The sequence below is a fragment of the Pseudophryne corroboree genome, chromosome 7 (assembly GCF_028390025.1).
Source record: "Pseudophryne corroboree isolate aPseCor3 chromosome 7, aPseCor3.hap2, whole genome shotgun sequence".
Lineage (NCBI taxonomy): Eukaryota > Metazoa > Chordata > Amphibia > Anura > Myobatrachidae > Pseudophryne > Pseudophryne corroboree.
In genome coordinates, this window is record NC_086450.1 from 362,182,012 (window position 1) to 362,207,132 (window position 25,121).

Below are 25,121 nucleotides of genomic sequence, written 5' to 3' on the forward strand. Positions count from 1 at the left end.
GCTTGATATTTACGTCAACAACAAGCGAAGATATGGTAATTTATTTAGACTTGGAGATCTTTATTAAAAATAATCAAATTTGCACTAGAAATCATATTAAAGAATGCAGTGGAAATAACTAGAGATGAGCGCCTGAAATTTTTCGGGTTTTGTGTTTTGGTTTTGGGTTCGGTTCCGCGGCCGTGTTTTGGGTTCGAACGCGTTTTGGCAAAACCTCACCGAATTTTTTTTGTCGGATTCGGGTGTGTTTTGGATTCGGGTGTTTTTTTCAAAAAACACTAAAAAACAGCTTAAATCATAGAATTTGGGGGTCATTTTGATCCCAAAGTATTATTAACCTCAAAAACCATAATTTACACTCATTTTCAGTCTATTCTGAATACCTCACACCTCACAATATTATTTTTAGTCCTAAAATTTGCACCGAGGTCGCTGTGTGAGTAAGATAAGCGACCCTAGTGGCCGACACAAACACCGGGCCCATCTAGGAGTGGCACTGCAGTGTCACGCAGGATGTCCCTTCCAAAAAACCCTCCCCAAACAGCACATGACGCAAAGAAAAAAAGAGGCGCAATGAGGTAGCTGTGTGAGTAAGATTAGCGACCCTAGTGGCCGACACAAACACCGGGCCCATCTAGGAGTGGCACTGCAGTGTCACGCAGGATGGCCCTTCCAAAAAACCCTCCCCAAACAGCACATGACGCAAAGAAAAAAAGAGGCGCAATGAGGTAGCTGACTGTGTGAGTAAGATTAGCGACCCTAGTGGCCGACACAAACACCGGGCACATCTAGGAGTGGCACTGCAGTGTCACGCAGGATGTCCCTTCCAAAAAACCCTCCCCAAACAGCACATGACGCAAAGAAAAAAAGAGGCGCAATGAGGTAGCTGTGTGAGTAAGATTAGCGACCCTAGTGGCCGACACAAACACCGGGCCCATCTAGGAGTGGCACTGCAGTGTCACGCAGGGTGTCCCTTCCAAAAAACCCACCCCAATCAGCACATGATGCAAAGAAAAAGAAAAGAAAAAAGAGGTGCAAGATGGAATTATCCTTGGGCCCTCCCACCCACCCTTATGTTGTATAAACAAAACAGGACATGCACACTTTAACCAACCCATCATTTCAGTGACAGGGTCTGCCACACGACTGTGACTGATATGACGGGTTGGTTTGGACCCCCCCCAAAAAAGAAGCAATTAATCTCTCCTTGCACAAACTGGCTCTACAGAGGCAAGATGTCCACCTCATCTTCACCCTCCGATATATCACCGTGTACATCCCCCTCCTCACAGATTATCAATTCGTCCCCACTGGAATCCACCATCTCAGCTCCCTGTGTACTTTGTGGAGGCAATTGCTGCTGGTCAATGTCTCCGCGGAGGAATTGATTATAATTCATTTTAATGAACATCATCTTCTTCACATTTTCTGGATGTAACCTCGTACGCCGATTGCTGACAAGGTGAGCGGCGGCACTAAACACTCTTTCGGAGTACACACTTGTGGGAGGGCAACTTAGGTAGAATAAAGCCAGTTTGTGCAAGGGCCTCCAAATTGCCTCTTTTTCCTGCCAGTATAAGTACGGACTGTGTGACGTGCCTACTTGGATGCGGTCACTCATATAATCCTCCACCATTCTATCAATGTTGAGAGAATCATATGCAGTGACAGTAGACGACATGTCCGTAATCGTTGTCAGGTCCTTCAGTCCGGACCAGATGTCAGCATCAGCAGTCGCTCCAGACTGCCCTGCATCACCGCCAGCGGGTGGGCTCGGAATTCTGAGCCTTTTCCTCGCACCCCCAGTTGCGGGAGAATGTGAAGGAGGAGATGTTGACAGGTCGCGTTCCGCTTGACTTGACAATTTTGTCACCAGCAGGTCTTTCAACCCCAGCAGACCTGTGTCTGCCGGAAAGAGAGATCCAAGGTAGGCTTTAAATCTAGGATCGAGCACGGTGGCCAAAATGTAGTGCTCTGATTTCAACAGATTGACCACCCGTGAATCCTTGTTAAGCGAATTAAGGGCTGCATCCACAAGTCCCACATGCCTAGCGGAATCGCTCCGTGTTAGCTCCTCCTTCAATGCCTCCAGCTTCTTCTGCAAAAGCCTGATGAGGGGAATGACCTGACTCAGGCTGGCAGTGTCTGAACTGACTTCACGTGTGGCAAGTTCAAAGGGCATCAGAACCTTGCACAACGTTGAAATCATTCTCCACTGCACTTGAGACAGGTGCATTCCACCTACTATATCGTGCTCAATTGTATAGGCTTGAATGGCCTTTTGCTGCTCCTCCAACCTCTGAAGCATATAGAGGGTTGAATTCCACCTCGTTACCACTTCTTGCTTCAGATGATGGCAGGGCAGGTTCAGTAGTTTTTGGTGGTGCTCCAGTTTTCTGTACGTGGTGCCTGTACGCCGAAAGTGTCCCGCAATTCTTCTGGCCACCGACAGCATCTCTTGCACGGCCCTGTCGTTTTTTAAAAAATTCTGCACCACCAAATTCAAGGTATGTGCAAAACATGGGACGTGCTGGAATTGGCCCAGATTTAATGCACACACAATATTGCTGGCGTTGTCCGATGCCACAAATCCACAGGAGAGTCCAATTGGGGTAAGCCATTCCGCGATGATCTTCCTCAGTTGCCGTAAGAGGTTTTCAGCTGTGTGCGTATTCTGGAAAGCGGTGATACAAAGCGTAGCCTGCCTAGGAAAGAGTTGGCGTTTGCGAGATGCTGCTACTGGTGCCGCCGCTGCTGTTCTTGCGGCGGGAGTCCATACATCTACCCAGTGGGCTGTCACAGTCATATAGTCCTGACCCTGCCCTGCTCCACTTGTCCACATGTCCGTGGTTAAGTGGACATTGGGTACAGCTGCATTTTTTAGGACACTGGTGACTCTTTTTCTGAGGTCTGTGTACATTTTCGGTATCGCCTGCCTAGAGAAATGGAACCTAGATGGTATTTGGTACCGGGGACACAGTACCTCCAACAAGTCTCTAGTTGGCTCTGCAGTAATGATGGATACCGGAACCACGTTTCTCACCACCCAGGATGCCAAGGCCTCAGTTATCCGCTTTGCAGTAGGATGACTGCTGTGATATTTCATCTTCCTCGCAAAGGACTGTTGAACAGTCAATTGCTTACTGGAAGTAGTACAAGTGGGCTTACGACTTCCCCTCTGGGATGACCATCGACTCCCAGCGGCAACAACAGCAGCGCCAGCAGCAGTAGGCGTTACACGCAAGGATGCATCGGAGGAATCCCAGGCAGGAGAGGACTCATCAGACTTGCCAGTGACATGGCCTGCAGGACTATTGGCATTCCTGGGGAAGGAGGAAATTGACACTGAGGGAGTTGGTGGGGTGGTTTGCGTGAGCTTGGTTACAAGAGGAAGGGATTTACTGGTCAGTGGACTGCTTCCGCTGTCACCCAAAGTTTTTGAACTTGTCACTGACTTATTATGAATGCGCTGCAGGTGACGTATAAGGGAGGATGTTCCGAGGTGGTTAACGTCCTTACCCCTACTTATTACAGCTTGACAAAGGGAACACACGGCTTGACACCTGTTGTCCGCATTTCTGGTGAAATACCTCCACACCGAAGAGCTGATTTTTTTGGTATTTTCACCTGGCATGTCAACGGCCATATTCCTCCCACGGACAACAGGTGTCTCCCCGGGTGCCTGACTTAAACAAACCACCTCACCATCAGAATCCTTCTGGTCAATTTCCTCCCCAGCGCCAGCAACACCCATATCCTCCTCATCCTGGTGTACTTCAACACTGACATCTTCAATCTGACTATCAGGAACTGGACTGCGGGTGCTCCTTCCAGCACTTGCAGGGGGCATGCAAATAGTGGAAGGCGCATGCTCTTCACGTCCAGTGTTGGGAAGGTCAGGCATCGCAAACGACACAATTGGACTCTCCTTGTGGATTTGGGATTTCAAAGAACGCACAGTTCTTTGCGGTGCTTTTGCCAGCTTGAGTCTTTTCAGTTTTCTAGCGAGAGGCTGAGTGCTTCCATCCTCATGTGAAGCTGAACCACTAGCCATGAACATAGGCCAGGGCCTCAGCCGTTCCTTGCCACTCCGTGTGGTAAATGGCATATTGGCAAGTTTACGCTTCTCCTCCGACAATTTTATTTTAGGTTTTGGAGTCCTTTTTTTTCTGATATTTGGTGTTTTGGATTTGACATGCTCTGTACTATGACATTGGGCATCGGCCTTGGCAGACGACGTTGCTGGCATTTCATCGTCTCGGCCATGACTAGTGGCAGCAGCTTCAGCACGAGGTGGAAGTGGATCTTGATCTTTCCCTAATTTTGGAACCTCAACTTTTTTGTTCTCCATATTTTATAGGCAGAACTAAAAGGCACCTCAGGTAAACAATGGAGATGGATGGATTGGATACTAGTATACAATTATGGACGGACTGCCACGGTTAGGTGGTATAAAAAAACCACGGTTAGGTGGTATATATTATAATAATAATACAATTATGGATGGACGGACTGCCTGCCGACTGCCGACACAGAGGTAGCCACAGCCGTGAACTACCGCACTGTACACTGGTTGATAAAGAGATAGTAGTATACTCGTAACAATTAGGATGACACTATGACGGTATAAAGAATGAAAAAAAAAACACGGTTAGGTGGTAGGTATATAATAATAAATAATACAATTCTGGTCGGACGGACTGCCTGCCGTGTGCCGACACAGAGGTAGCCACAGCCGTGAACTACCGCACTGTACACTGGTTGATAAAGAGATAGTAGTATACTCGTAACAATTAGGATGACACTATGACGGTATAAAGAATGAAAAAAAAACCCACGGTTAGGTGGTAGGTATATAATAATAAATAATACAATTCTGGTCGGACGGACTGCCTGCCGTGTGCCGACACAGAGGTAGCCACAGCCGTGAACTACCGCACTGTACACTGGTTGATAAAGAGATAGTAGTATACTCGTAACAATTAGGATGACACTATGACGGTATAAAGAATGAAAAAAAAACCACGGTTAGGTGGTAGGTATATAATAATAAATAATACAATTCTGGTCGGACGGACTGCCTGCCGTGTGCCGACACAGAGGTAGCCACAGCCGTGAACTACCGCACTGTACACTGGTTGATAAAGAGATAGTAGTATACTCGTAACAATTAGGATGACACTATGACGACGGTATAAAGAATGAAAAAAAAACCACGGTTAGGTGGTAGGTATATAATAATAAATAATACAATTCTGGTCGGACGGACTGCCTGCCGTGTGCCGACACAGAGGTAGCCACAGCCGTGAACTACCGCACTGTACACTGGTTGATAAAGAGATAGTAGTATACTCGTAACAATTAGGATGACACTATGACGGTATAAAGAATGAAAAAAAAACCACGGTTAGGTGGTAGGTATATAATAATAAATAATACAATTCTGGTCGGACGGACTGCCTGCCGTGTGCCGACACAGAGGTAGCCACAGCCGTGAACTACCGCACTGTACACTGGTTGATAAAGAGATAGTAGTATACTCGTAACAATTAGGATGACACTATGACGGTATAAAGAATGAAAAAAAAAACCACGGTTAGGTGGTAGGTATATAATAATAAATAATACAATTCTGGTCGGACGGACTGCCTGCCGTGTGCCGACACAGAGGTAGCCACAGCCGTGAACTACCGCACTGTACACTGGTTGATAAAGAGATAGTAGTATACTCGTAACAACTAGTATGACACTATGACGACGGTATAAAGAATGAAAAAAAAACCACGGTTAGGTGGTATATATTATAATAATAATACAATTATGGATGGACGGACTGCCTGCCGACTGCCGACACAGAGGTAGCCACAGCCGTGAACTACCGCACTGTACACTGGTTGATAAAGAGATAGTAGTATACTCGTAACAACTAGTATGACACTATGGCGACGGTATAAAGAATGAAAAAAAAACCACGGTTAGGTGGTATATATTATAATAATAATACAATTATGGATGGACGGACTGCCTGCCGACTGCCGACACAGAGGTAGCCACAGCCGTGAACTACCGCACTGTACACTGGTTGATAAAGAGATAGTAGTATACTCGTAACAACTAGTATGACACTATGACGACGGTATAAAGAATGCAAAAAAAACCACAGTTAGGTGGTATATATTATAATAATAATACAATTATGGATGGACGGACTGCCTGCCGACTGCCGACACAGAGGTAGCCACAGCCGTGAACTACCGCACTGTACACTGGTTGATAAAGAGATAGTAGTATACTCGTAACAACTAGTATGACACTATGACGGTATAAAGAATGAAAAAAAAACCACGGTTAGGTGGTATATATTATAATAATAATACAATTATGGATGGACGGACTGCCTGCCGACTGCCGACACAGAGGTAGCCACAGCCGTGAACTACCGCACTGTACACTGGTTGATAAAGAGATAGTAGTATACTCGTAACAATTAGGATGACACTATGACGGTATAAAGAATGAAAAAAAAACCACGGTTAGGTGGTAGGTATATAATAATAAATAATACAATTCTGGTCGGACGGACTGCCTGCCGTGTGCCGACACAGAGGTAGCCACAGCCGTGAACTACCGCACTGTACACTGGTTGATAAAGAGATAGTAGTATACTCGTAACAATTAGGATGACACTATGACGGTATAAAGAATGAAAAAAAAACCACGGTTAGGTGGTAGGTATATAATAATAAATAATACAATTCTGGTCGGACGGACTGCCTGCCGTGTGCCGACACAGAGGTAGCCACAGCCGTGAACTACCGCACTGTACACTGGTTGATAAAGAGATAGTAGTATACTCGTAACAATTAGGATGACACTATGACGGTATAAAGAATGAAAAAAAAACCACGGTTAGGTGGTAGGTATATAATAATAAATAATACAATTCTGGTCGGACGGACTGCCTGCCGTGTGCCGACACAGAGGTAGCCACAGCCGTGAACTACCGCACTGTACACTGGTTGATAAAGAGATAGTAGTATACTCGTAACAATTAGGATGACACTATGACGGTATAAAGAATGAAAAAAAAACCACGGTTAGGTGGTAGGTATATAATAATAAATAATACAATTCTGGTCGGACGGACTGCCTGCCGTGTGCCGACACAGAGGTAGCCACAGCCGTGAACTACCGCACTGTACTGTGTCTGCTGCTAATATAGACTGGTTGATATTTAAAGAGATATTAGTAGTATACAACAATACTATACTGGTGGTCAGGCACTGGTCACCACTCCTGCAGCAAAAGTGTGCACTGTTAATTAATATAATTGTACTCCTGGCTCCTGCTAACAACCTGCAGTGCTCCCCAGTCTCCCCCACAATTAATTATAAGCTTTTAATTTATACATTGATGACTGTGCAGCACACTGGGCTGAGCTGAGTGCACACAGACTGAGTCACACTGTGTGACTGACTGTGCTGTGTATCGTTTTTTTTTTCAGGCAGAGAACGGATATAGCAGAGAGAAGTGAACGGATATATTATATTAAATAAAAGTTAACTAGCAACTGCACTGGTCACTGACTGTGGTAAACTAACTCTGTCTGCGACTCTGCACAATCTCTCTCTCTCTATCTAATCTATCTCTATTCTAATGGAGAGGACGCCAGACACGTCCTCTCCCTATCAATCTCAATGCACGAGTGAAAATGGCGGCGACGCGCGGCTCCTTATATAGAATCCGAGTCTCGCGATAGAATCCGAGCCTCGCGAGAATCCGACAGCGTCATGATGACGTTCGGGCGCGCTCGGGTTAACCGAGCAAGGCGGGAAGATCCGAGTCGCTCGGACCCGTGAAAAAAAACATGAAGTTCGGGCGGGTTCGGATTCCGAGGAACCGAACCCGCTCATCTCTAGAAATAACACACTGAGCCGTACCAGTAATCATCATAAAAACTGGCTAAGAAATATTCCTAATGGGCAATTTAGAAGGCTCAGGAGAAACTGCACACATCAGGAGAATTACCAGCAACAATCCCTTATTATGAAGAAAAAATTTGTCGATAAAGGATATAGAGGAGAAAATCTACAGAACGAAATTGATCTCATTTCAAAAATGGACAGAAAAATAATGTACCAATATAAACCGAAAGAGAACAAGAACAATTTCAAGACTGCCTTCATTACGCAATTTAATAGCCAGCATCTTCAGTTTGAATCTATTTTACAGAAACATTGGCATATTTTACAGTTAGATAAGCAACTACTTCCATACATAAAGGATAAACCACAGATCATTTATAGAAAAGCAAGAAATTTGAAGCAAAATCTAGTCAAAAGTTTTGTGCAGATGGAAACAAGAAATCAGGAAGAACAAAAAGGGAATTTCCATTGTCTGAACTGCCGTCCATGTAAGACTACAGGAAATAGATCTACAAAACCAATTTTAGAATTTATGTCTAACTGTTATGCACACCAGTGCCTGCAGGAATGTACTGGTGTTTGAACTGTTATACACACCAGTACCTGCAGGAATGTACTGGTGTCTGAACAGAGAGGGATGCAAAACAAATGAACTCACAGACAGACTGGGAAATATGACATAACGTACACAGAAGGTGATAGGGTAACAAAACCAACACAGAGTGAACAGAGAAGCCCAGAGGCTAAGAAACTGGGTGTCTCCCTAGTATTAGAAATGCTCAGATGGAAAAAGCAAGATGTTGTGTTTTAATACGTAGAGAACCCGAAATGCTGTTGCTAAGGGCAACAGCAAAACCCTAAAGGGTTACCAACGGGTGTGGCAGTAAACTCCTTGGTCAGAGATGGAATAATAGACACAAGGAGAGTCTCCACAATCCTAATTCTCACTTGCAGGGCCCAGGTTCAGTTTACTGCCACTAAACTGACACATGGACGCCCTGCACAGTGAGAGAGGATTATGCAGGCAGGTCTGAAAGTACAGCCACAAACCTGCTGGGTTCACAGAATAGCAAAAGAACCTCAGCAGGCTAAACGACTGACTCCAGTCTTACTGCTAGGTCTGGATTGGCAGAGTGTAGTACCAAATGCCCAGGCCTATTTGCAGTAAGCAATAACAAAATACAAAGCTACACAGTACTGGCTAACTTTCAGGAACTGACTAACCAACAAAGATTCAGCAGCATCTGCTTAATCTGAGAAGAGGCCTTATAAAGCAGGTGCTGTCCACGCCCCCCTCAGACCTCACAGACTGTGAGCACAAAAACCAGCACCGGATCCCATGCCTGTAACCACTGCACAGCAAAAGACCCGAACCGGAGTATCAGCTGCGCTCAGGTTACTCCGCTAGCACTTGTCTCCCGGTTGCCATGACGACGTGGCAGCACAGGGCAGGAGACCCTAACACTAACATAACTAAGAAAATCTATAAAATAAGAGAAAGAATTACTTGTGATTCAGAGGGGGTTATTTACCTCCTCCACTGCCCATGTGGATTCCAATATATTGGACAGACTAAAAGAAAGATGTGTATACGAATTGCTGAACACATTTATAATATACGGAAGGGATTGGAGACACACAGTCTTTCTAAACATTACAAAGACTGTCATAATAGCGATCCATCCAGCTTAAGATTTATTGGTATTCAAAAAATATCCAATAATTGGAGAGGAGGGGACATTTGTCTTGAACTGAGAAGAAAGGAAACCAAATGGATATACCATATGAGAACCCTACAACCTGAGGGGTTGAATGTGGAAATAGACATTAATGCCTTTCTATTAGACAAATAACAGAAAATATCATGAAGTAGCCTTTTTAGATAGATCATATTCACCACTTTATTTTTAAATTTATTACATGAACGCCATACCATTAATTTTAACATAAGAAAAAAAATATTTTCCCCATAGGGAATAATGGGCACATGTTTGCCGCTTTTTATTTATAACTTCCTGTTTTTTCATTTCCTGTTTTAAAGAGAACAATAAAGTTTTTTAGTTATAAAAAGGAAGTTTTACAAACAGTCAGAATCCTAGTTAAAGGGTGGAATACCCGAAACGCGTTGGAAAGACATCACAAGCATCGGAGGAGAGACGCCAGCGTGTGCTATCGCTGGTACGCCTTGAAGCCGTAAGCCGCAAAAAGGAGATCGGGCTGGAGCGACGTCAGCACGGGACCTGATAAAGCAGCGGCAGCCGTTTAGGCTGAACTGACATCAAGCCGCATGTAATAATGTAGGGACAGCAGGGATAGATACCCGCAATTGAAACACTGCTTTCCTACCCGGATTGGACAAATATCCTTACCATCTCCTTTACCAATTCACAAAAGAGCTGTTACATTAACACTAACCTCTTTTTTTACAGCTATGTGCGTTCATCATTATATTTTTGATTCATTTATACTTATTTGAGCTGCTAACATAATCCATAAGGCGCGGTTATTATTCTAATCTTTTAACTAATGTAAACTGTAGTTCAGTTACAGCTAATGTCCACCTTCATAGAATTCCCGTGTCAGGCAGATTTGTTTACTCATGTTGCACTTGGATATGGTTACAGCTAAACTCAACTCTGTGCATATAATAAGTTATATGTACAAATCATATATGTAGTCATAGATAAGAACATTAAAAAAACTGCTTGGACAATGATCAGCAACATTGGGCAGAAGCACACGCCAATAACGTGCTGCAGCTCCCTACTTGCCACTCAGTTATTATGTAAGCTGTGAGTGGTTGGGATGATTGTTGAAATAGAATGCATACATCACACAAATCATACTATGGAAACCTTATGGTACCCATACACTTGTGCGTTGCCCTGCGACACGACATCGCGGGGCATTGCACCGGCAGTCAATGTGCGATGAAATCGCACCTGAACTGCCAAAGTGATTACCATACGATAGATCGCATGGTAATCACGTGATGGGCATGTCACCGCTGAGTGGGAGCGGCCTCTGGCCGCTCCCGGCAGCTGCCCATCGCACATCACAGTGCGATATATCGCATGTGGTTTTAAAACCACATGCGATCGCACTGCGATGCGAGAAATATTAAGTGCAGCACATACTATCTTGAGACGCGACATTCGAGCGGCGTGCCCGCTCATCGCGTCACAAGGTACCTAAAATGTGCATACAATCCTTCGATTTCTCTCACAGATGAGGTTGAAATCGAAGGATAGCACCGATTATCTCATGTGTATGGGCACCATTACTCCTAGGGAGTGTTCTAATTGACAGACTGTACTCCTCGCAGCCTGTGACAGATAAACCAGTCTAATCTATAATGCTGTATATGTTTCCAGATTCCTTGCCTACTGTTGGACATTGACCAATCTGTGGATAGCCACCTGTCCTGACTTCTTCTCAGATCCGGACACTGCTTGAGTTGCCTTCTTCACTGACAATTTACATACACCCTGACCAATTCCCTGGATTCAACCTGGATGTTTTGGGCTTTGGATCTTCACCTGTGGGTACTGTATTGGTATCAACTTTTCCCATTCTTGCTCAGATTACATTTTACCTCTTAAGGCATAGGTCTGCAAACTCGGTCCTCATTACCCCACACAGTGCATGTTTTGCAGGTAACCCAGCAGGTGCACAGGTGTACTAATTACTCACAGACACATTATAAAAGGTCCACAGGTGGAGTTAATTATTTCACTTGCGATTCTGTGAGGAGACCTGCAAAACATGCACTGTGTGGGGTAATGAGGACCAAGTTTGCAGACCTATGTCCTAAGGGGATATGTGTCAAGCCATTTAAAGAGTACAGGTGAAAAAGTTGCCCATAGAAATCAATCGGTTTCTAGATATAATTTTATTGAATGTACTTGATAAATACTAGCTATAAGCTGATTGATTGCTATGAGCAACTTCTCCACTTGTCCTTTTTAGAAGGTTTGATACATCTTCCATATAGTTGTCATTTAAATATTGCTTAGTGTCTTCAACTTTTCAGTGTGTCAGCACCTGCTCCCTTACTACTAGGTGTAGGAGAATTGAGGCTAACCGAGTACTAGTGAGCACATTAAGCTCTATGGTATAGGGGGCTGGTTTAGGTGGGAACTACAAATGAGCTGGTTCTAATGGCTCATTCTTTGGATCAGTGCTGGGCATTACTACAATTGAGCTGTGCTGAACATATAGGTCCCACTCTACAAGGATTGGTCATGAGTGTCACTAAACCTAATTTCATGGTGATCTAATATAAAAAGTATCTGAGAACATTCCCCTATGCACTACTGCCTACCTTCTCCTCCTAACACTCAGGTCACTGGCCGCTGACAACAGGAATTAATATTTAAAGTGACATAGTTAGATTAGATGCAGGAAAAGAAGAGCTCCAGCACTTTTTTTATAGTCCACTCATGCTGTCACTAACCAAGATTGCTCCTGCAAAGAGGAGGCAATTAATGAAGTGAGGTGACACAGGTCGTGTTGTGAGGCAGGAGTGAGAACCTCAACTGTGATGTAACTAGATTAGAGGTGCCATGCAAGGTAATCCCCTGAATGGAATGGTCCAGTGACAAAAGCTCAGAGATGGCTAAACCTAAAAAACAAACTGCTTTATGAAAGAGCTACTAAAACATGCTTCCTACAGTTTCCTTCAACTGAGTTACTAAGGGTCGAATTTGTTAAAGTAACAATTTGCGGTCAGTCCGCCTAAAAAAAAAACCAAAAACATTTTTGGAGGATTACATTATTTTTTATCTGACACATTTACCAATTTGGTACTACAGTCTCTCTTTTTCTCGGTTGCAAAAGTGGTTTGCCTAGCTTATATAAAGACTGTGAAAATGGGCAATTTACCAGCTCCAAAAAAATAAGCTTTTGGGAACTGGCACTTTGTTAATGGCAATTTTAGATGATGTTACCCTTTGTGAATTTAAGGCTACAAATTGAGCAATCCAGTTTCTACTAATGTCCCGACTCCTGGCACCTCCATCTGATGGCTTTAATTATGCTATCCTCACAAGCCCCCATAAACCACAATAGCCTGACCTTTTGAAGCCATGACCTAGGCCATGACATCTGCCTCCATCTCACTTGTGGCAGAAGCCATAGCACCCAAGTTGTGGCACCCAGGTTGATTGTGTCTTGTCCCTGCAAAGGCCTACTGCTTGCTCGCATCAACTTATTTTAAGTGTCTAGTCCAGAGGTTATCAAACGCGGTCTTCAAGGCACCACAACGGTCCATGTTGTTGGTATATCCATGGCTCAGCACAGATGGTTAAATCAAATTGACTGAGGTGCTAATTAAGTCACCTGTGGCCAAGCATGGTTAAACTTAAAACCTGGACCATTGGGGTGCCTTGAGGACCGCGTTTGAGAACCTCTGGTCTAGTCCCTGTCTCACACTAACTCTTCCCAGTCTGGAATCCACCTTCTACATCACTGAGGCTGTACCAGCCTTCACCTGTGGCCCTGACTGCTGTTTCACCAGAACTGTAACCAGCACCGATATCTGACCTGCTGCCACCTTGCGCTGTTTACTGGCTCCATCTTCCAACAGTTTTCTGATACAACTCTAGATCTGATGAGCCATTTTAGCCCTCTGCATGTAAGACCATGCAAGATGCTGTTTTCTGTCAAACTCTTATTTGCTTTCTATGTGTGGTTTTCAACCATCCTTACCTCCTATGCATTATATTCAGCTACTTTGTGTATGTTACATTAGTTGGCATAGTATAACACAGTGATGGCTAACCTTTGGCCTTGCTACAACTGATGCAGGGCATGCTGGGATGTGTAGTTCAACAACAGCTGGAGTGTCAAGGCTAGCCATCACTGGTATAACATATATTGACACTCTGATACCTGCCTCATTCTCTTTCTTATCTGGCCACACACACTCCTAGGGGTGAGCGCTATAGAATACCCAATGTCATCCTGCTGTTACGTTGTCCTTAATACATAAACCTTCCTCCCTTTATCACCATTTTACTCATCTGCATTACCATGTTTATTCCTCTGTATTCTCCCCAGAATTTATCACATCTCCATATGTTGCTTATCATAGCTTTTTTGTTTTTGCATTCACTATTGTCTCCAACCTTTTATTTACTGCATTTATTGTCCCCTTGCATTTGTCATTGCCTCACATACTGCCTTCTCACCCTTGAATTTACACAATATTACTGTAATATTGCTACAAAAATATGGCCATCCCATCCGCCCTTGGATTATCATCCCACTGGCTCCCATTGTCTTTTTTTACCCATCCTTTAGAATGTAAGCTCTCACAGGCAGGGTCATCTACCTCACGTCTATCCAGTCTCTGTCTTCCTCGCGTATCCCTGACTTGACTGATATTGAATTGGTTTTGTATGCTTTTTCGTCAAGCTGCATCCATTCATCTTATCCCGCACAACTGTTTGTCTTCCATCTCTTAGGCTGAATTCTTCCATCTGCCATGTGATTTAGTTGATATCGCAACCATACATGTTTATCCTTTTTCTATAATGGGTGCAATGTGTGTGGTGCACATGGGCCCCTGGGTCGAGGGGGGCCCACACCCTGCACCCATTATTAATACTTACCTTTATGGAGTCGGAAGCTGCAGTTGCGGCAAAAATTACAGCCAAAATGGCAGCCGTACATGTGCAGTAGTGAATTTGGTCTCCGGAACATGGTGAGCGCCATGTTTCCAGAGACCTGCGCAGTAGACTACGGCTCAATACCGGAGTCTACTGCAACGCCCAGAGGAGGGGCCCACCCGGAGGTGCATTCGGGCCCCATCCTCTGTTAAAACGCCCCTGCCTACCTGAAATTGTCATTTACTGTATGTCATTTTGTAGTCTTGTTCGTCCGTCTCTCTCCTACAGGATGTTATAGTAATGTTTTTATCTCTTCTTTTACTTCTGGAACACTGTACCCCGTTAATTGTTGTGTTTTGTATTTGTGCTCTGTAATTCTGTTTATGTTTTTATGTATTTACCTCCTTGTACAGCATTGCACACACTTTGTGACACCTTATAAGTACAAGCTAATAATAAAAGATATTAATTGTAGACGGTACATTAGTCTACAGTATTGCCGGAGAAGGATTTGGATATCTCTCACCAGCAGCCTACACAACCCAATGGCCGCACATGCGCAGTATGTAAGTCAGGGTCTGGAACTGACAGTAAAGTTATAGCGTAAGCTATCACTTTATTTATTATTCCTCAATGTGATGGCCCCTTCTCAGAGCCACTATCCGGGCAAGAAAATGTTCATAAATTGGACAGAAAAATATCTTTTTATTGTGGCAAAAAGAAACAATGGGGTAAATTTACTATTGCTTCTAAAAGTGAAAAGAGGTGATGTTGTCTATAACAATCAATCAGATTCTCTTTATCATTTCCTAGGATGCGATAATTTATAGAGAGAATCTGATTGGTTGCTATGTGCATAATACACCTCTTTTTTCACTTTTATATATTCTTTATTTTGGTTTTTCAAAAGAAGTAGAGATGTTACAAATAGTACGATATTGTATAAACACATGGGTCGACAGACCAATATATCATAGAACATCAAAAACACAAAAAGAAAATAAAGAGAAAGGAGAGAAAAGAAAAAGAAAAATACAATAGATATAATTGATCCAACAAGGAAATAATCAGTTGTACATCATACATCAGAGGATCAGCAATAATATACGCATTGTGTGTAGAAAACAAAAAGAAAAAACAAAAAGAAAGTACAGCAAAGTACAGTGTAATCACAACTTATACTGTATTGATACAAAGAAGACAAGACAAAGGGTAGAGGGGGGAAAAGGGCAGAGTCAGGGAAGGGGAATGAGTGAGCTAATCGATCTTATCTAAGTACAAGTATGGTTTCCATACAGTGAAGTGGTCTACACAGGAAATCAATATCATGGTGAGTCTAGTGGGTGGAGGTAGATTTAAATTCCAGCCAGGAAGACCACGTAGCAACATAATCAGAATGTGTGTCTAGGACTGAATGAAAAATATCCTCCATTGTTCTATAAAATTCTATCCGCTGGAACCATTCCCATATCCTGGGGGGGCCTGAGACTTCTGTAATACCCAGCTAAACCCACTGTGTATTGTATAAGTATAATTATAATTATTTTTTCTTGTATTGTGGATAGATATAAATAATTAAAATCAAAACTCAGTTTATACATTAATACCCTCACAAAGGAATGGTAAAATAAGACTATAATTGATCCTATAAGGAGAAGTGTGGCTCAGGAATGGCCCCATAAAGGGGAGTTGGACTATTCCACAAAGCAGGGTTGAAGTGGTTATGACTAAATGATAGATGAATCCAACCCTAAAACAGGGGTTTGATTGATGGGTGCTGAGGGAGAAGATAAGCCAGCTCGTGCAAATAACGGCTGGCGGGACCCATCCGGGACATTAAGGAGAGAGGATAAAAGGGGGGCGAGTGGAGACCGTTGAGGAGACCGCCGGGACTTACTGCTGGAGTAAAGACGTGTGAGCAACCTTTGGAAAGGTGGAGGAGCTGCGTCACACTACAATGGGAGACTCACCCTGCATCAAAGTGTGACCCGGGAGCGGTACGCAGGGCGGCTGAGAGTGTATCCAGTGATCCGGCTACAGACGGCGTCCCATCGGCATTGATTCTCTCCCTTGCTGGGCGGAGCGGAGAAGGCGGGGCGTCCATCGCAAACATCCCCGGAGCGGTGAGTGACAGCGAGCCGCGGTCCCACAGCATACAGCTCTCCCTTGCTGGGCGGAGCGGAGGAGGCGGTGTCGTCGTCGAGGAAGCCCTCTTTAGCGGTGAGTGACAGCGGGAGGCGGGCTGACCGGAGGCCTCATTATACACAGCGGGCGGCACTTTACTGATTAAGCCAGCCTAGAGGAGTGTAGCCAGCCTACCGGATCACTTTGAGGCGGGACTGAAGCTCTGTAATGAGCCATAAGGACAGTTAACATAATGCAGCTGCAGATTAGAGCTCCCTGTGTTAACACCACAACACTACAGTGAATGCCTCATTATTATTGCTGGCAGAAGTTAATGATAGAATATACTCCCAACCTTGAATTCTTACCTCATCCTGCATATATAATTTATTTGTAAGTCTGTCAAATTACAAATAAGCCACAAAGTAGTGCAACATTGTGTCAACCGGACACCTGCATAGTTACTTATTTCAAGACTTTTAACAATGAAAGTAGTGGAGTTTCATCTCTAAGTAACGATTATTGAATTCTTTGTGTGTTGCCGTTGGGAATAAGCATTTCTGTTACAGCGCTGTCAGGTAAAATTCTACTAAATACACCGCTATCCGTCCAAACTCTACTAATTGTCCCGCTAACAGCTAACATTCTACTAATTGTAACACTATTAGCCGAACCTCTACTAATTGCACTTGCTGTCGGCTGCAAACTCTACTAACTGTATGATTGTCGGCTAGAGAATTACTAATTACATACTGTCATCTTTGTGCTATCCGAAGACTAACAAAGCACAGAACTGGATTACAAATTTGCTATATTGAGACCCCAGTAGGATACTGTTACCAGTCAGAGTGTATCGTAAGCAGCGCAATTGGGATTGGAGTTTACATTCTTAGAGGTACTATTCAACATAGTATTAAAGGAAGACACAGTAGCTGTAGCGGAAGGATTCTCTTCTGTGTCATTGACCCGTTAACCGCTTTCTTCAATGTGCACCAACGAGCAGAAAGGAGTATTCCGATAAGCCGGAAAAAGGGTTAGATTGAGTGTAGAAAGTACTGATTCATACCATTGACTAATAAGTTTAGTTCTTTAACAAATGTAAAAGAGTATTATTGGTTGATAGTAAATGCACTGAATATTTGCTGTAGTGTAGATTGCCATAATTCTTTACGTTAGGTATTGGTTTGAACTCAAGAACAACACAGAGACGGAAGACAGTGTCCGGTAAAATAAAACGTTACTTTATTATTATTATTCAGTATCATAACAACAATTGATAGTATTCATGTTATTGTACTATGTAATACATAAGAGTGTAGAAAATATATGTAATAAAAACTAATAATAATAATAAAAAATATACTGTATTATAACTGTTCTCAACGGTTCGTGGAATTCTGACTCACCTCTCTGTGAAGAACGGAACAACGGAATTGTTTTGAACATCACAACAATTACACAAGTGTAGAATTTATATACCTATTTTCCGGGACCGGAATCATACAAGAGTAGGGTGTCACATATAAAATAGAAAAACTAATTATAATTATACTTATACAATACACAGTGGGTTTAGCTGGGTATTACACTTCCAGTGGACCGGTACCACTGCCCTCGCTGCGTTATTAAGATGCTTGAGAAGGGAATGTTTATATTTTGCTAGTGGTATTGCAGTGTGGGAGAGTAACCAGAAGTCAATCTCAGTAGGAGCATGAAACCCCAGGATTTTGGAGGAAATTTGAATAACCTGGCCCCAAAAGGTAGCAATCAGGGGGGCAGTCCCACCATATATGAATAAGGGTACCTCGTTCCTTTCCACACCTCCAACACAGGGGGGATACTGAAGGAAAGAACTTATGCAGAAGGGAGGGACATCGATACCACCTAGTAAGCAATTTATACTGTGTTTCTATAACCTCCAAACTTGTAGAGCAATGGGACATAACTTCACAGTTTTTTTCCAATTAATATGTATCCCTCGAGGTAAAAGATCAGCATCCCATTTCGTACAGAAAGCGAGGTCTCCTGTGAAAAGACCATGTAGCAATATCTTATATATACCTGATATAACATGGGTGGGTTCAGAGGGTTGGGAACACATTGCTTCAAAAGGTGTGATGCCTCCTGTTAATGCAGCAGCTGTCCTGTGTGACAAAGTAAAGTGACGAGTCTGGAGATAGAACCAGAAGTCAGTCGCAGGAATATCAGTGCCCTCCCTGAGTTCATCAGAAGATTTAACCTTTCCCCCGGAGAGCAAATGTGATACCCTAGTCAAGCCTGCTCGTTTCCATCTGGCGGCCGCACCTCCTCCAATACCCGGCCCAAACAGTGGGTTGTCAAGAAGTGGGAGAAGCAGGGAATTTGACGAAGATAGACCCAATTTATAACGTAGTGCTCTCCATAGAGCCAAAGTGGGTCCAACCATCAAATGTGAGGAGCGCCCAATGGTCCTAAGCCAGGGTACTGCCTGTAATTGTAGACCAGAGGACTGTCTCTCCAAATCAACCCACTGCTTAGAGCTGGCACCAGGTCGCGACCAATCTAGGATCCTATTCAAAATCGTGGCCTGATAATATGTCGAAACCATGGGCAACTGTTGGCCCCCCTGGGCCTTCCTATAAAATAAGTAGCAATGTTTGAACCTGGGCTTCCTGCCACCCCAAACAAAATCGGCTAATTGCCTTGTGTGTGTCTACCAGAAACTGATGGGGGAGCTTCAAGGGGATAGTCTGGAAAAGATACAGCAACCTTGGTAGGATATTCATTTTCACAATGCTCATACGGCCTAACCAAGAAAATTTCTGTTGGAGCCACTGCATCATTTCCTTACGCAGCTTCCGTAATAAAGGGAGGTGATTTAAAGTGACTGTAGTAGAAAGGGAGGAGGGGATCAGAATGCCTAAATATTTAATGTGTGGGGGGTGCCAGATGAAGGGAAACACAGTCCTCAGGGACGAGACTAATTCAGTAGGGAGGGAGACATTAAGAGCCGTCGATTTAGCATAATTAATCTTAAAATTAGATAACGCTCCAAAACGTGAAAATTCTTTCATAAGATTAGGTAATGACACAGCAGGGTTTGTAACGACCGCCAGGAGGTCTTCTGCAAACAATGCAAGTCTATGTTCATTTCCACCCACTTTCAATCCAGTGATACCAGGGTTCTGCCGAATGGCCCTAGCCAGAGCCTCCATGCAGACAACAAATATCAATGGTGACAACGGGCATCCCTGTCTAGTCCCATTAGAGATGGTTATCGGGTCGGAAAGTATTCTGTTCACCCGCACCTGTGCCGAGGGAGCCCGGTATAGCGCCAAGATTTTTTGCAAGAACACCTCTCCCAGGCCCAATCGTCGCAGTGTCGTTTCCATAAAGACCCAGTCTATGCGGTCGAAGGCTTTCTCAGCGTCTATGGAGAGAAGCATCATAAGAGTCTTAGCTGAGCCTGCATGGGTTATCAGGTCAGTCACTCTTATGGTGTTGTCCCTTGCTCCCCTACCTCGAACAAAGCAAACCTGGTCCGAGTGTATCACTGCCTGCAGTAACAAACACAAGCGGTTCGCTATGAGTTTGGCATACAATTTAATATCTACGTTAAGGAGGGAGATTGGCCTATAACTGGACGTCAATGATGGGTCTTTACCGTCTTTAGGAATGACCGTGATGTGCGCCCCCAAGGACTGATTCGAAAAGGGGGCCTGTGGAGAGACAAAGTTGCAAGCATGGAGCAAAAGAGGGAGAAGTTTATCTTGAAACATTTTGTAATAAGATATGGGGAAGCCATCGGGCCCGGACTTTTACCAGACGGGGAGGACTTCAGGGCGGACATGAGTTCGTCATCTGTAAAAGGGTCTTCAAGGGCTGAAATTATAGCTGGGGAGAGTGACGGGAATTTAATCTCTTCTAGGAAGTCCTCTACTGCCTTCTCATGCAATGACTGTTCACACTGGGAGCGCAGTGATGTCAAATTATAGAGATCAGTATAGTAAGCATGAAAGATCTCAGCCATCTTACCATCAGAAGCATGAGGCACACCAGAGGAATCCCTAATCTCCTTAAGATAAGTTAGGGATCTTTGGGCACGAAGAGCACGGGCAAGAAGCTTCCCTGGCTTGTTACCCCACCTATGGAATTTATGTCGGCAGCAGCGAAATGCCCTGTGGGTGCCTTCATTCAGTAAACTATTTAGGGATGACCGAGCCTCTTGCAGCTCTGCTAACACATCGGAAGTTAGTGTAGATTTATGTGTGAGTTCCAGTCTTTTAATTTTAGCAAGTAGGGCTTCCCAACATTCATTTTTTTTGTTTCTTGAGGTGGGAGCCCAATTGGATGCATTTACCTCTAATCACGCATTTATGGGCTTCCCACACCGTCACTGGGGAGACCTCGTCAGTCATGTTAAGAGCAATGTAATCCTCAATAGTACTTTCTATTTGGGCCCGACAGTCTGGGTCTCTGAGAAATCGCTCATTAAAGCGCCATCGCCATTGGCGCGGGGGAGGGTGATGTAAAGATAGGATAAGAGTAATGGGGGCGTGATCAGAGCCAACTATTTGTCCTATTGTGGCATCTACAAGAGAATCAAGAGATTTGTTATCCACAAAGAGATAATCAATACGGGTATAATAATTGTGCGGGTAAGAGTAAAACGTGTAGTCTCTATCTTTACGGTGGAGCAGGCGCCAGGTGTCCATTAGCTGGAAGTCATGTAGAATTGACTTAAAGCGTCTAATATCATTTAAAGAAGATCTGGGTGCACCAGTTGAGGTATCTAGAAGAGGCTCCAATGCCCAGTTAAGGTCACCTCCTACCACTAATACCCCTTCCAAAAATTGCTCTTTCAGCTCTAAAGCTTCCCTCATAAAACGTATCTGACCCTGATTAGGGAGATAAAGGTTAACAAATGTAAAAGTTTGGTCGGCAATAGTAGCCTTCACCAGCAGGCCCCTCCCATCTCCAATAGGAACTTCCAATACATCATGCAATCTAACATGTTTGGCAAATAAAATTGCAACTCCCTTGGCATTAGCCCCTGAGAAATCATTATAATATCCCTGCGGGAAATGACGGGAGTGTAGCTTCGGAGAGGCACCTCTTTTAAAGTGCGTCTCCTGAAGGAACACCACATCCGCTTTATCGGTATGTAGAGAGTGTAGAAGCCGGGACCTCTTCTCGGGAATGTTAAGGCCTTTCACATTAAATGATACTAACTTCAAATTAGCCATATTGGTAAGTTACCAGGGAATCCCAACGCTGCCACACCACCGTGTCACCCATATTACCTTGTTGAAAGAGTAACCACCCATAATACCTCATCCAGTTGGGGGAAGGGAGGGAGGGAGGAAAGCACAAGAGGAAAGACAGGGGGAGGTAACGTAGACAATAAAAGATAAAAAAAAAACATCTGTCATTCCAACAGCAATACTCTGCATCATTAGTCATGGGAAACGGCCCATGACCTACAAATGTATAGCAGAGCAAGGGGGGTCAGAGGGGAACCAGGACATATCGCCGTTAAATAGCATTGAAATACAAACAAAATTATTCAGCAGATAGAGCAGCTCGAATAAAGAAGAAAAACTGAATCAGAAGACTACGAAATCAAGCAATGCGCTGGGAGCCAAAGGCAAAATGGCATAACAAGTAACATTGATCTAGTACAAAAGTGACACAACCTAAAAACCAATAACAAAAACATAAACAAATTACATGACTTGGCAGGAAGTGGCAGTATTTAAGCAGCCATGAGAGGCAAACAATTAGCTAAACAATCGCAGACAGCGAACTATTGAACCATCAGTGGAAGGACATAGCAAAAAGAAAAAACAACATATCAAAAACACATTAAGTATGTCAAATAGTCACGTGTCCATGGAAATTGTAACTTGAGGTCTAGCCCGCCGTAGTCATCCCGTGTTAACTGCGGTAACTGTAGCAGCCGTAACGGCTTCAGATTCTTCAAATGTGCCAGCTCGTCGTCGCCTCCTAGAATTACGGACTTTCTGCCACCGTTCTGCTTGAGGCGGAGGTGACAGTGACAGTTCAAACGGGTCCAGCCAATTAGGGAGACTCGGGCAGGAATATCTAGGGCTGAGCAGAAGTCCTTAACACCATCATATTCCTGTAGGACAAAAAGGGTTCCTTTGTAGGTCGCTTGGATAGATAATGGGAATCCCCAGCGAAATTTGATGTTACGGTTTTTTAGTTCATCTGTGAGGGGGCAGAGTATACGCTTCTGTTGTAGGGTAGACCACGAGAGGTCCGGAAAAATTTGTATCCTATGACCATCAAAAGTAATGTCCGGTGCCCGTCTGGCTGCTTTAAGAATCTCTTCTTTCTCCTGAAAGTAGTGTAGTCTGCAGATAACGTCGAGTGGTCTTTCCGTTGGTGCCCCTCTAGGACGCAAGGCCCGATGTGCCCTGTCAAACACCATCTGGTAGTCGGAGTCTGCTCCCAAAAGTTCATTGAATATTTTGGTCAGAGCAGGTTCAACGTTTTGGGGTGCGACGTCTTCAGACAATCCCCGTATTCGCAGGTTATTCCTGCACCCCCTGTTGTCCACGTCATTGAGTCTGCAGCCCATGGCTATCAGAGAGCGTGATTGGCGAGAAATGAGATCATGGAGATCAGATATTTTAGAATCCGTCCTCTCAGAGCATTCTTCCAACGTTACCACTCTGTCTGCGACATGAGTGACATCAGACTGAATGGAAGAAAGACTGGTCTGAATGGAATCCTGTATCCGTTGTTCCATGGACTGAAGGTCCTGCTGCAGGTCCTGGCGGGTGGGAAGGGACCGCAATATGGAGAGAATGGCAGAGAAGTCTGAGGATTCCACTATAGGAGAAGATGGTGGAAGGAGAGCAGGGGGCCCCGCAGCCGCATTGTCTTCCATGGCTCTAGAGAGTAAGGAGGGCGATGGAGGGGTGGACGAGGTAGAATCGGACACTGGTGGCCGAAATAGTGTACGAAAAGCCTTGGCTTGGGACGAGTTGGCTGGAGTATTTGACAATTTCCTGGAGGAACGTCTTCTCGGCATGAGGCACGGTGCTAAGCGTAGTCAGAAGGAATTATCGTCGAGCTGAGTATCAACATACAGGCAACATATCACGTGTTCCCCTCAGCGTGGCTCGGTCAGATCATTGTAATTTAAAGTTCAGGCACCATGTTGTGAAGGGTAGAGTGTCGTTGTTGCAGAAAACCGTATCCGTCTGTCCGGGGTTAACAATTCCGGCACAGGAGGGTAGCCGCCACTGTGTTGTGGTGCTAAGTGAACCCCCTCTTCAGAAGAGCAGAGACAGCAGTGTGGGAGGCCTCCGCAAACTCCCCGTTATAGTATAAGAAAGTCTGAAGGAAGGGTGTAATTCAGGTAGTCGCCTCAGGAGGGAGCTCCAGTCCCTTCAATTAAACAAGGTATGTGTAAGTGATGCTTGCTGTGTCTCCCACAGTAAAAGGGAATGCAGAGCAATGGTACTTTATAGAGATGTGGAGGCCAAAACACTGACCAGCAAGGAAGTGCCTGGGCATTCACATGTATACCAGTCCAGTACAACCCAGAAACTTTCATTCAAATGGGCAGAGGTGTCAGTATTCCGAACCACCTTCACTGTACAGGTTCCAGGGAGTGAGAGGCAGCAGTAAATAGAGGGAGGAGGGGGGGGAGGGACAGCTGGGACACCACACACAGCTAATCCCCAGCCTCTCAATCTCTGCAGTAGCTCAGCTGTGTATAGTGCATGATCCCCCAGGCTCACCTTCACAGGGGATGCATGCACCGCAGGTCCGTACTCCAAAATGGCCGCCGCCCATGGATCCAGTTCCGGCCAGCAGCTTCTTGCGGGCCGCAGCACAGGGAGAGACAGTCACTTCAGGGGGCGGCTCACGGCGGGAAAGCGCTGCGGGAGTGCAGGAAGCCTCACAGTTGAGCGGGGTGTGGGTCCGCCAGCCGGCGTGCCGCAGGGTCACGGCCGGGATCGTGGAAATCGAGTCCCCGGCTTCAGGGCGGCGGGAAGGCCTCAGTCCGGGAACACAAAACCCCCGGCTCCCCAGCACACCACCACCTCGCTGGGCAGGGAACACAGGCAGGAGGACCCCAGATGGTGAAAAGGGGTCAGATAAACGGGGCAAATAGCAGCTTTAAAAAGGGTCCTCCAGGAGCTCAGAGTAACTGCTGCCTGTTAGTTAGCTGGCCAAGCCACGCCCCCCCTCTTTTCACTTTTAGAAGCTTTAGTACCCCTATGTTTGATAAGGACAGTTTATCATAGATGATAAATAGGCCCCTAAAAAGGAAATTTTCTATGGCTGGGAAAGGGCTTCTGCTATGTGCAAAGCTTTACTAAGCTCCTAGCACAGAGGTTCCCAAACTGTGTGCCGTGGCTCCCTGGGGTGCCTTAGGACACTTGCAGGGGTGCCCTTGGTTGGTGGTCCAGGACCAATTCAAATTATTCATGGTCAATAGAAT

General features: G+C 44.7%; 1 long non-coding RNA gene across 3 annotated transcripts in view; it reads left to right on the forward strand.

Moving 5' to 3' along the window:
* The window catches only part of LOC134943708 (uncharacterized), a 175,873-nt gene that overhangs the window by 20,961 nt on the left and 129,791 nt on the right, over positions 1-25,121 (forward strand). For 2 of the 3 annotated variants that reach the window (XR_010181693.1, XR_010181692.1), the window contains exon 3: positions 11,300-11,470. This is a non-coding gene — a long non-coding RNA (uncharacterized LOC134943708). The remainder of the gene's footprint in view (positions 1-11,299; positions 11,471-25,121) is intronic. The other variant, XR_010181694.1, reaches the window with a different exon arrangement.